This window comes from Pezoporus wallicus, unplaced genomic scaffold, assembly GCF_028554395.1.
Source record: "Pezoporus wallicus isolate ANWC-B61680 ecotype Strahan unplaced genomic scaffold, APGP_CSIRO_Pwel_v1 contig_4722, whole genome shotgun sequence".
NCBI classification, from domain to species: Eukaryota; Metazoa; Chordata; class Aves; order Psittaciformes; family Psittacidae; genus Pezoporus; species Pezoporus wallicus.
In genome coordinates, this window is record NW_026641840.1 from 4,486,262 (window position 1) to 4,499,535 (window position 13,274).

Genomic DNA, 13,274 nt, shown 5'->3' on the forward strand with positions numbered 1-13,274 from the left:
GTCATGGGGATAAATATTACACAGAGAGGTCTATTGGCTTAGAAACAAGGATTGAAAGGTAGCAGAGCAAATATGCTGTAATGCTGAGTTAAACGCTGTAATTTTTACCTGGTTGAATTTATTTCTAGGTTGTCATTACGATAGTGATTGTGGAATAATAGCTCTTTAAAAACTCAGAATGATCCAGATAGTGGGAAGAAGATTTGCAGTTTCCAGAATGAGTGAAAAATTATTTTCCAGGAATTAGTGAAGATTGCCATAAATTTTACTGTAGCTTATGTAGAAGTAGTTTCTTAATTGCTTGTATATAAGACGTGCAGTGGGACATATAATTCTAACATACATTCCAAGGATTCTTGAAAATTGTTGGTGACTAATAAATGTAACAATAAGGAAAAACCCAAGATGATTAATGAAGGAAAATCTGTTGCAAATAATCTTTATGAACATAACAACAACAACAACAAAAAAGAGTAATTTTGTCTAATGTTGGAACAGAACAGACGTGCACATTGGTAGTGCAAATGCTTATGTGTGTTCTTCCTTCCCTTTCAGTTGAGAAAATAACAAAAGAGTTGGTTGAAAAGGGCATCAGTTTCTCTGTAGTGAGTGAATCCTTAATCTGTGGAATATCCAGATGTTTTGGGGGGTTATCATTACTGTGCAGCTGGAAGGGGAGTAATCCATTATCTGCATGACTCTTTTCAAAATAGTGACAATACTTCATTAGGAATATTTGACAATGCATAAAATGCCAAAAAGGAAGTATTTGCAGTATATCCTTATTTGTATTTATTAGGACTAATTTTAACATGCTAATTTCAACACTCTGCTTTCAAACTAATGGAAGTTACTTGCATCTTGTTATTTAACCGGTTTTTAGGCTGCTACCTGTAGGAAGATATGAGAGATATTTTTTTATCACTTAGTCTTAGGACCACAGGGTCACAGGGTAATTCAGGTGAAGGGGCCTCAGAAGTCCACTCCTGAGCAAACCAGGGTGAGGTCTCAAGTCAGACTGAGTTGTGCAGAGCATTATCTAATCTTAGCCTGAAAAAATCCAAGTGGAGAGACTGCGCAACCTCTGTGGGCAATCCACTCCACTGTCTGACTGCCCTCAGGGGGAATTTTTTTCCTTAAATTCATTCTGAACCTCTCGTTTCTGCTTATTCCTGTTGTCTCTTGTTCTTACGCCATAAAGAGCTTCTCTCCATCTTCTTGTTACCCTCCCTGCAGGCATTGTCAGGCTGCTGTTAGGGACTCCCAAAGCTTTTCTGTGCTGGCCATGCTTCCTCTCCTTGTAGTGCAACAGTTCCAGCCCCAACCATCTTGGGGATCTTCTGCTGAGCTCCCTCCAGTTTTGTCCATGTCTTTCTTGTACTGGACACAGTTGGATGAAATCTAGTGGGTGCTGAATGAAGGATTAAGGGAGGATGATCACTTTCCTTGTTCTGCTGGCTGTGCCCCTGCTAGTACAGCCCAGGAGGCTGCTGGCTGCCCCTCCTGCTAGGGCACAGAGCTGGTCCATGCTTAGCTGCCCACAGGGATGTTTCTGCAGAGCAGGCTGTTCCTCGCTATCCTGGGCGGCAGCAGGAGTGCTTCCTTCCCTGGGGCACCACTTAGCTTTTCTCCTTGCTGAATTTCCCAAAGTTCTTCCCAGCCCATTTCTTCAGCCTGCTTGGGGTCTCTGAGACAGCTCTGCTCTCCAGCATATCAGCTGGCCCCTCACCAGTAGGTGTCATGTGCAACCTGTGTGTCTCCTCCAGGGCAGTGATAAGCAAATTAAACAGGAGAGGTTCTAGACTGGACCCCTACAGTACTGCATTTCTCACTGCCCGGGATCTTGGACCCCGCTATTGCACAGTGAGTACAGCCACGGCTGCCACCCACTATTACATCCCCAGCTTCACCTCCCTTGTCAGTGAATAGCAGATGCTGGTGAGCATCATCCTGCTTGGCCTACCCAGTACCAGTATACAGGCATTCTCCCTAATGCCTTCAGAAATCCTGATCGCTCATATCCTGCCAAGGTGCCATTTCAACAGGTGTCAGGGAATGTTGAAATCTGTATAATGAAATTTTTGCAGCCACTTCTTTTAATCTACTAAACCAGTTGAGAATGTCATTTGTCAGTTTTTTTGGACATGAAAATGTTAAGTCATGCCCCTTCCAGGATTTTTTCTCTGTAATTCTGTAATAAATCTTCAGAGATACAGAGATATGAATGTTTTCCTGTTCAATATTTGCTTTTGTATGTTAGGTTGTGATTTTTGTCTTTAAGCATTACGAAGGTGGGAATGATGGAAAGCTACTTTCCATGATTGAATGCTACTGCTAGTGCTTCTAGAAGAAGCTTTTTATGATATGATTATAACAATTATGACAGTCTGATGTTGTGTGCACTGAAGTTTATGTCATAAGGTATTCATTTAAGTGCAGGTAACAGCAAAGAATCAATGACAAATCATTTGTCTGTAAACATAACTTTTCTCTGAAAATAAAAAATGAAAAGTAATTTCATTCGGTGGTGTAGATTAACTCTAAGGCCTGGCCTTACATTTTGATTTCACTGAATGAAATTATGTTAGCCAGTCATCATTACTGACAGGTTGAAACTTTGAAGAGACCTGGGTATGGATTATTGACATGAGGAACAGTGCAGCTGAGCTGAGCAGAGCAGATATGCTGCTTCTGGCATCTTGTGTCACCAGGTATTCTGTCTTCAGATCCTAATTGTCTCAATTAACCCTTGGGGAATAGAACATGTCAATTCCTGCTTCAAATTTAGCAGTGAAACTAATGTTTTCCCTACGTAGACAGACTTGAATAAATTACAAATACCAACCAAATATTGATTCTGTTCAGGCTGAGTTTCAAATTAATTTTAGTTGTCCATGTAAAGAGCTTTATGAATAGATTTAAAAACCAAAGTGTATTAGAGCTGATAACCAACATCTAAAATAATAAATTGAAACTCATGATAATGTAATTGTGTGAGGGTGGCAGAAGGATGCATTGGAGAGATGCCAATATGGCATTTCTGCTCAGAATCTCTTAAAACATAATATTATCCATAATATTTTATTCATGAGAGGTTGGCACCATATTCCCTTGTTAACATGGTACCTCTTAATAACCTTCTAAACCATTGTTGGATTCACCGCTGTTGCTGATTTGCCATTTTTAGTAGGAAGTTGTTATTGTTGGCTAAAAAAGTTTGGAAATCTGCTTCTTTTGCTGATCTTTTCGTGAAGTGAAGGAGGTTAAAGGAGGTTCTGAAGAACATCAGTTTTTCCACAGGGTGATAGTTGCATGATGGTCTTGTCGAGTTAGATAATTAAGGGGTTTTGAGTATGAGAAAGGCGAGCATTTAAATAGTTTTCAGGATTCTTGGATGAATATGTATATTGCAGAAAAGCAACAGCTCCAGTGGAGGTTTGAAGAAGGCTTCTAGATCATCATGTTCTGTAAAAGCAATTTGCTTGATTTTATAAGAAGATATTTAAAGCAATAGAGATTTTGTAGAATCTCCCATTTCACTATAAGCAGAACTTCGTATCTTGCCACAAATGGATCTCTGTGTAAGGGTGCATGGTTAATGTTTTCTTTTTCCTAACTATAGGGGTGTTTCAGCTTTTTGGCAAAGCTAGCTCTTTTTGAGAAAGAAAAATTCAAGAGGCCAAGGTGATAACAAGCCAGACCTCTACATGGCACTGCTTTATGTGCTGAATCGTTCCTACAGCTTGAGTATTGACTTAATTCGTCCTTCACAAATATGCACTCTGTGTTAATATGTTGTTTACAATGTACTAATGTTTCCACAAAGCCCACTGAAGTAGAGCAAATTGTCCCATTTCATTAGTACAGGATTCTAACTTTGAATAATTTTATTTCATGTCAAATAGCTTTTTAGCTCTGCATCATCAGTGTAACTGGTATTTATTGTTTTGCAGAACAAGTTGTTTCTGTTTCTCATTTGTCCTCTTTGTGCCTTGCTGATTCACTCTAGCTTTTATTCTGTGGTCTCACACCATTCACACTCTCCTAAAGGGATTGCAGTTAAATGTAACTATTTGCTTTTATGTTCAATTTACATTCTTTTTAGATATCATGGGTAAGTGGAGTCATGCAAAGAGGTCAGTTCAGGATACCACCTGAATACAATTTCTGTCTTTGTGTAGAGAGGAGTAAGCACTTTATACTATCACATGGCACACAGAAGCTGTGGGCACACTGTTGTTCCACATGTACGGCCAGCACACTCCTAACAGGTATGCTGCACTTTGAAATGACTTCCAGTCTGGTTGTGTATCTTTGCTCCTTAGGTGATGGTTTATGGCCTCAATATATTAATATCATTTCCAGTGGTATAAGCTCATCTGCTCTACATGAAATGATTCATATGCTTAAAGCTTAAAATATGTTTAGATGATACGAAGAATGATGAGTTTGTTCAGGTACTGGGCAGGGATGTGTGTGTTCAGGCAGCTTGAGGAGATGCTTTCTGGCAGCCCTGCTCTCGCTGCGTGTACCCGGTACTCCTGCGAGAAAATACAGGATGGAGATTCTAAGTGTAATGGATGTGTTTTACCACTAGATGGTATTGTTACATGTGATTAAGTGTTTGCTTTGTGCTGGGGGGTGCTGAAAGGAAGCGGATCTTTAATGGCTGTTAGTCATGTGGGAAGGTGCCGATAGCTGCTTCTGAGCAAAGTGCAGATGGCCCTAGGAATAAGGCTTAGCAGTTAATTGAACCATCGCTTACGGTTTTTTTTTCCCTGTGACTTCTAGGCTTGATTGAATAATGCAAGTCTTTGCCAGTGAGGAGGTTCAGTTGTGTACACTGACAAAACACTGGAAGGTGGGGAAGGTCTTCAATTGCTATCGTTCATTCAATTGCTAACAAGTGATAGGGAAGAGAGAACAGCCTCAGGCCGTGCCAGGGGAGGTTTAGATTGGATATTAGGATGCTCAGTTATTTGAGCAGGCTTCCCAGTTAAGCGGTGGAATCCACATCCCTGAGTGTTCAAAACCTGTGTAGATGAGTCCCTCAGTGACGTGGTTTAGTGGTGATCTTGGCAGTCCTGGGATAATGGTTGGACCTGGTGATCTTAAAAGGTCTTCTCCAACCTAGTTGATTCTGCGATTGCTTTCCATCATATTTTACATATTGTTATCCACTGAGGATTTGATTTTCATTAAACAAACATCTGCTTGACAAAGAATATTTTCTCAGGGAAGATGTGCAAAGGGAAGATTCCTGTATGCACAGGAACATGAGAAGATGTGACTTAACCTGTGCGAGGCAGTGATGCTCATGTGCTACTTACCTGCCAGTGATTTATAGATTCTTAAATATCCAAGGGGAAGGAGTTCATGACATATTCTACCATTCGGCCAAGTTATTATGCATCCCATTTCTTAAAGAAAAAGATAAAAGGAATTACCAGCTGTTAACTGTTTGGGTTCTTAGGATGCTTTGTTCTACGAAGAACCAAGAATGTCTGCATGAGCTATTTATCTCACTGTTGTGTGAAAAGCATTATTCACTTAGTGTGGGTTAGGAAAGCAGTTCTGAACACAGCAAAACAGACTGCTGCCTTCGTTTGGAAAACTCTACATAAACATGAAGAAACATTTTGTATCTTTTTATAATGACTTTGACACCGCCTTACAGCTTTGTTTTCTTAAAAATACTGTGAGAAAGCATTTTATACTTCAGCTGATTTGGAGTTTAAATTGCTTTTTCATGCCAGGCTTTGTTTGAAAGTCTGCTGATTTCCTGCTTGAGTCACAGGCAGATGTACTGTGGGACCTCAGTGCTGTGGCTGACGTTTGCATTGTTCCCATGCTGTTGCTGTGGCAGTGCTATGCTGCTGCAGTTGTACAGCAACTCCTGTTTTCCTGGGAATTGTATGAATCCACAGCAAAAGGAGGTACCAGCCCCAGAGTTCCTATAAGTTCATGAATATAGAAACAGCTTTCAGTACAGAAAAGTGGCAATCAACTGAGTATTCTTCAGTCATGCTGAGCCCTCCCAGCACCCTCCCCAGCCACCGGCAGGTCACACTAATCTTAGGGGAGACACAGGTACAGAACTCAGTGTTGCAAGGAGAAGGTGGAGCTCTTGATGCTGTTTCTCAGTGATGCTCTTTACTTTTATTAGACTTGAAGGCTTAGCATGTTTACAGTCTATGCAAACTAAAGTGCCTCCCTGGCAGCAGGCTCAGTATCAACCATTAGTAGCATATGGTTGGTCTTCTTCCCCTTCTGGCATGTGGTGCTGCCTTAAAGGCTCTCTCCTGTCTGCAGTGAGCATCTGCAGGTCAGTCAGGCCAGCCCCCGGCACTTGTCCATGTCATGCCAGCTATGCTGATGGGACACTGCAGGATTCCTCTCTGCATGGCAGTGAGATCTGATCTCGAGAAGGGCCTCCAAGGATGCTCTGAGAGACATCATTTCATGTGCTGCAAGCAAGGTAAAACATGATTTAAAGGACTGGCTTCCCAGCAGGTGTAAACCGCTCTAGTTCTTATCCTAACAGAAGACCTGGCAGAGGAAACCTGGTATCAAGCTCAGAATAATTACTAGGCTAAGGTGGTCTGCAGATGGCAAAGTCTGAAACAGAAATGCTGCATCATGCAATAACCTGTATCATACATAACCCCTATCAGAGAAATATATTTCATATAAAAAGTCACTAAGGATATTTTAAAAGAACATGAAAGTGACTGGGATTGTAAAATGTCATCATACTCATTTCCTCTATCAGTTTCTTCTTCATTTTCTCCCTTGTATAGTTTTCTATTGATTGCCTAGTGCTGCTTCTTTTCGCCTGAATTTCATTTTGCTTCTTGTTTCTGTTAACTTCACGATGCTGTTTATAAACATTTGAGAGCAAGAATGGAATCTACCTCAACTTCTGCGATTAGCTGGTGTGTGTTTTCTTTAAGAGTTTTCTGTTGAGAACCCTTGGAAACTGGTGTAGCAGTTTTGTTTTCAGTGAGGGAATACACTGTTTGAGGTTTTCATGTACTGTTGATATCAGAGGTAGATTGTAGTTGGGCAGGAATGCCTGATCGAAGTCTTTAGCTATTTATTATTCTCTAAATGAGTGAATTTTGGATTGCCATTTCTTTTAACATTTTGTCTCTGACAAGAAACAGTGAAATTTTAACCGATGTAGCAACTAACATAGGGAGTGCTTGCACTTACGATTAATACAATGATATAATTGAGCTCTTCCAAAAGACTTTCAGGATCACAAATATTTTAAGGAAGTGCATTGCAAAAAAAAAAAACCCCAAACAAAACCAAACCTGCCCTGAAAGATTTTCTTTCATCCTTTTCCACTTCTAAACTAAGTTAGACATCCATAGTTTTACGTTGTAAACATGAAACCTGTAAAACATGATCTAAGAACATTCAGCACAGAATTTCTTAATCTGCAGGAAAGCGTACCAATTTTATGTTAAACAATACTAAACTAGACAATACTGTAACTCTTATGTTATCAATATTACTTTTAATTATGTGTATGCAGTCCTGGTAATATAAGTTAGATCTTCAATGACCTGTAGGGAGTTTAACAAAGGCACTGAGAGAAAATCCTGCAATTTCAGTGACTTGCTGGCTACCTTTATTAATTAAGGCTGAAAAGCACATTGTAACTGAAGAAAAGGAAAACATATTCTCCTTATTTTGCAAGATTTGCTGGCAAATGCTGGAGAAGTGATCAAGGACAGCATTCGTTACTGCAACTGCTATGGATTGGAAAACTCACTTGTAGCCAGTCTGTCCTACAGGAGCAGTTAAGACCATCTCACACGGAGTTCTTGGGGATGCTCAGTATCGTATTTCCGTTTTACCACTCTCTGATGACGGTGCTAAGCTGTGCATGTCCAAAACTTAAATTAAAACTATTAGTAACAATTCAAATTATCCTTCATCTAACCAGTCAGGGTCACTGGCAGAAAGACCTCGGATAGTGCCTCTGACTTTGACTTTGATTAAAAGCTTGCATTTGCTCTTAGTATTTCATAGCTCTTTTGCTCAACCTGTTAAAAAAAGCTGTATTTTCCTCTAGCACATGTGCACTTAAAGCATACCATGTATTCCCTCTGCACATTTAGCTACGGTGTTGTTAGAGTGATAATATCAACGGCTTTGATTTATATTCCTTTAGCAATACTACCTAACTTCTTGTTTGCTTTCTTTACTACAACTGGATACTTGGCTAAAGGCTTTAAAGGATTTTTCTGTAATAACTTCCAATCCCTTTTTATTCTGCAGAATCTTTCTTTTAGCTGGTACTCTGTCAGTTTGGTTCTTTGTTCCAGGGCTTGTCAGTCTGCATTCATCTACATTTGCTTTTGGCAAGACCAGGGTCTTAAATGATAGAAATCTCTCCAATCCCTTTTTCCGTAATGATAAGTTGAGGTTCCTCATCTAGTAACATTTACAGACTTTGAAATCTCCCCCCTTAACACTGTTGTTTATCCTTTTAACAGGAGAAAAAGAAAAAACAGTAAAAAGAGAGGAGAAAATAAGGCATTCAAGGGCACCCCTCTGAATTTTGTAGCATCTTTTTACTATTTTCTTGTTAACCTGTGTATACCTAAAATTTGACCGAAATCTTAAAACTGACATAACCTTTTGGATAAAAACATGCACTTTGTGCACTAGATTATTCATGTCCTTTGGTGTAAAAAGCGCACCTCAGTCAGGTAAAGCTTTTCAGTCCAAATTTAACATTAACATTCAAGTTGTTTTCCAACTAAAATGCTGAAAAGCATTTAACATTTCTTGAATTCTGTGGAATGAAGGGACTTGGTTAAAAAGCTGAATATTTGCCTGGAGGTCCTTCTGGTGCCTCATTTGAAGCCTGTTTAGTTTCCCAGCAGAGACACTCTGTTGCTGCTCCAGGTGTGGGGCATTAAACTCTCTGGTCCTTGCAAAGTCCTTGTGAGGATGGTGCTGATGTCCCTGTGTGGTGCCCTATAGCCCTTCCCTTTCTGGGGACACCTGACCTGCACTGGAGAAGAGCTCTTTGGCTCCATCAGCCGTGGCACTCTTCCTTGTCAGGCAAAATCTCTTCTGCCAAGCAGTTGGATTTTGGGGGTAATATAGCAGGGTGGGAGGCAGAAGTTAATAGGGCAGGGAGCTAAACACCTCAGATTTTCTGAGATGTCAATGCTTGGTTGGGTTCTCCAATGCTTGTCTTGTGGATGCGCTCATACTGCCAGAGTCATGTTAAGTAGAAGTACAAAAGCACCAGGTTAATTTCTCGGTTTCCAACTGTTATCTTTCTTAACAAAAGGTGTTAAAAAAGCTTGCTGAATGGCATGTCCAGCATAGAGGGTGAGACAATAATTATCCTAGTTTCTAGGAAGGTATTTTAAATACCTGTGAACAGGAATGACTATAAACTGTGAAAGGTCTCTTGCTAAAAAGTATTTCCACTTGAATCATCTACAGCCCTTCTGATTTCCACCCTTTGGCCTCCTTCCAGTTGAGTGAATATCCTAGCCCCACACCAGGGAAAGCTTCACATTGTTCCATCAATTTCTTGTCAAATGATTCTCCAGATAAAATGTAACTGACATTTTTTTCCATGGCCTCTTTTTCACCCTGTCAGGACAGTCAGCGCAGCAATGAAACCATCAAGCCGGTGGTGTGGAAACACACCACGTTGGTGTTTTTGGTAGCACATCCTTGTTTTAGGGAGGCACGTGGAAGGGACACCTAGAGATAAGGTTTTTTCCACATCCTTTCCTGGGGAGATGGCGAGGGCAGTGAGGGAGGCCGTCTGCAAATAAGGTCTAATGTCTCCAGCATGACCATCACATGGAAGGCCTGACAGAGTTTGGGCTCTTCCCCATGTTTATCATTCCCCACCATGCACCTCATCATTCACTTTATATCATCTGACAACACCTCTTGGGGAGAGCTGTTTCCATCAGTGCTCAGTGAGAGGGTTGAGCAAAGCATGGACAGCACTCAAGGCCATGTTAATTTTATTTGACATTGCCAGTTTATGCTGGGCATTGAATATTGTCCATCCTGCTTATTGCTCCACTGCCCAGTTTAATCTCCTGTTTGTCACTCTCTGGTGTCACAGAACCACATGGACTAGACTCTGGGGATTGTGGAGGTGGACATGCCACCTCCACATTCAATGATGAATTCATTGTTTTGGCTGGTGTTGTCATTAGTTCAGGCTGTGGTATGCTTTCAGCTGGATCTGTTCAGCTTGGTTAACCTGTCTCATTCGTGACTCCTATGTCATAAATGACACCTGCTCCAACTCCTTCTTGCACTTCCAGGGCTTAACCTTTAATTTCAAACTAGAGTTGAAGATGTTGTGAAGATATGGTGAAGAGCAAAGGGGGGAAGCTTTTTGGTTGATAGCTTTTTAACAAACAGCAGGATCCGAGAGGAAGGTTTTCTCAAGGACTCTAAATCACATAATCCATCCTGGCCCAAGACAGGATTAACTGAACCTAAAGCATTCTGGGCCACCTCTGTGCAGCCTGTTTGTTCATGAAAACTTGCAGAATTTGGGTTGGCTTTTACCACAAAAAATATTCTTCATGCCAACAAAAGGAGAAAGGCAAACAGCAGGGTGGCCTTGGGTAGTTTAGAGTGAAATCTGAAACTTTCAGGTATGAGACAAGTACTGAGTTACTTGCTTGACTGAAAAGTTATCCCTTTATTGTGGCCTCTAGAGGAGCACTGGTTGTGGCCATAGCTGAATCAACATGAGAGCTTCGGGGCTGTGCGAGTTGGAAAACAGTGGGGTTCCCCTGGTGCATGTGTGCCATGGCCCTGCCGGGTGAACGGGGGTCAAGCAGAGCTGAAGTGCTCTTCCTCCACTGCAGTTCCTGAATCCCTGCTGCTCCAACCCCTTTAGGTGGTGGTGTGGAGCACACCCATTCTTCATGGACCTGCCCCTCATTCCCACCAGTCCCCATTTTGGAAAATCCAAATGGTGTAACTGCCTCTTGTCGCCTTTCTCCTGCCTCTCTGTGTCCTCTGCTTTTCCAGATGTATTGGGGTGGGGGTGTCCTCTAACCCAAGGATTGCCTAGCTTTCCTTGAAGCGGTAGCAGTTTCTGGGTCTCCAAAGAAGTGAGGTGGATGGAGAAGTCGCAGGAAATGTTAAACAGATTTATGCAGCACTAAACTGCTGAATTTTGCAGGAAGGGAAGAGCTGGAGGATGAGGGTAAACAAGCTCTTCTCTCAGCCTGTGTTGTCAGTAAATTTTTATAGAGTTGAGATTTATTCTGGTCTCAGCCTCATGTGGCTGTCTATAGTGGGGGCAGGATGCAATAACCTGTTTAAATAAAAGCCTTTTGGCAGCGTGTAAAGCCACCCTTCCTTTTTTAATCCTTAATGAATGTTTTGTCTTGTCATACCACCCCTCTGTTGTTAGCCCTTTTCATCTGCACGATCCTGTGCATGTTAATTTTTCATAGGGGAAGACATTGGGAGACAAATATTTAGTCAGAACTCCCTTTGTTTGGCAATGTACAGAACTGATGTGTCAGTTAAGAGAGAAAAACATTGCAGCTACCAGTGCCTTGCTCATATTTCTGTTATATATGTTTTTTTTAGGCGCAGTCTTTGCTAGCTGATTGATGTTTGTTCCTGAAGGCAGCTAGAGGAAAGCCCACCCAGGCATTAGGGCGTTTGGTGTGTTGCTCAGGCACATGCCACAGCATACCCTGCTCCCTCCTGACAGCCTGGCCTGGAGGCAGCATCGGGGACAGCTGGGGAGGGCCACAGAGCAAAATGTCTAATGTGGTATCCCAAGGTCGCCAAGGAGCGGTGTGCGGTTCCTTTTCACTGATCTCGAGGCCGTGCAGGGAGTTTCTGTGAGCTGGCAGTTGCAGAAATGATTTCTAACGAGTGCAGCCTTTTTCTGGTGTGCAAACACAGGCTGGGTAAAAGGGAGATGCTTAAGAATTAAGGCAAGCTGTACTGCAACAGAGGAGCAACAGAGAGCTTTCCTTGTGAACGCTTACGTGGTACTTGATATAATACAGGGGAAATGCATGGAGCAGCCAGAGCTGTCTGGCTGGAGCATCTTCAAACCAGGAGTGATGTTTGTACATAATTAAGTCAAATCTGCAATGTCAAACGCAATGAGAGATGTTGATACGTGCTGTAACATGCTAAGTGGAAATCTGAGATTCGGAAATATTTTCAGTGTAAAGTAGGACTGCGTAGTGTAGGCATACTCTGTTTCTCAAGACACTTGGAAATTATGGCATTTCTTGGATGTTTATTTCAGATTTTCTGAAACCAGAGAATCAGCAGAGAAATGGTGTAACAGAAGGAAATGCATACTCAAGGAGGAATTTAGTGAGAAAAGTAAAAAACATTGGAAGTAAAAGGGCTTGGTATTTTCATAAGAAAATCTAAACAGGATACCATTGGAGGAAGGTATGATTGGCTTAGAAGAGGAGAATGCATGATTTTTAACACGATACAGAAGGGAAGGTAATTTCAAATTAAAATCAGCACTGTGCAATGCAGAATTACAAATAGAAAACCGGCAGGAAGCATCCCTATCTGTTGAAGTCTGGAAGGAAAACCATTAGGAAAACTGACATCCCAGTGATCTTTTAAATCAGCTCTAGGCTCCCGTAAGCTGAATTAGCAGACATGATGTGGAAGAGAAAAAATAGCAAGTTCTGATTAACCTGTGCTGGTGCTTTTTCTCAGCCCCACCTCCAGAAAAGATCTAGCAGTAGGGTTAGGAGGCATCCTCAGCAAGTGTAACTAATTTGTTTACTCATTTGCATGATCAGAGAATCAGGTTTACATACAATGTGTGCATGCAGTGCTTGTGTGCGTATATAAAATAACCACTCCTTTTATATGACATTGATTTTTCTCACAGTTTTATAATGATCACAGCTCTTATTCCTGGCAAAAAAAAGTGTGCCTTACAGAGAGTTTGACAGAATAGCTGTGTCAAATAAGATTGATTGCAAGGAACATAAATGCAGCTGTCTTTACTCACACAAAAGTAAAGACTTAAAAGAAGTGTTTACAAACTCCTTTTCCTTGCTTTCTTGCCTGACCAGGGCTCAGAGCCAGCCAAAGCCTCCTACAGACTGAAGCAGCTGCAGAGGCTAAATGAAGTTTTTGGGTGAACACTTTAAATTGAAGCTGGCTAGAGGGTTCATGAAGTAATTTGAACTCTCAGTGTGTGTGTATGCAGTATATAGGTAACAGTATTTTACCCGTTATCGGCCTTATCTATG

General features: G+C 41.4%; 1 protein-coding gene across 7 annotated transcripts in view; it reads left to right on the forward strand.

The window, feature by feature from the left end:
- TAFA2 (TAFA chemokine like family member 2) overlaps window positions 1-13,274 on the forward strand; it is a 198,516-nt gene that overhangs the window by 34,934 nt on the left and 150,308 nt on the right. The window contains exon 1 of one of the 7 annotated variants that reach the window (XR_008974426.1): window positions 12,733-12,782. The exons of the other annotated variants lie outside the window; for them this stretch is intronic. The gene's annotated coding sequence lies outside the window, so the exon portion shown is untranslated. Of the gene's footprint in view, window positions 1-12,732; window positions 12,783-13,274 lie in introns of those variants that run through there. 7 annotated transcript variants of the gene reach the window in all.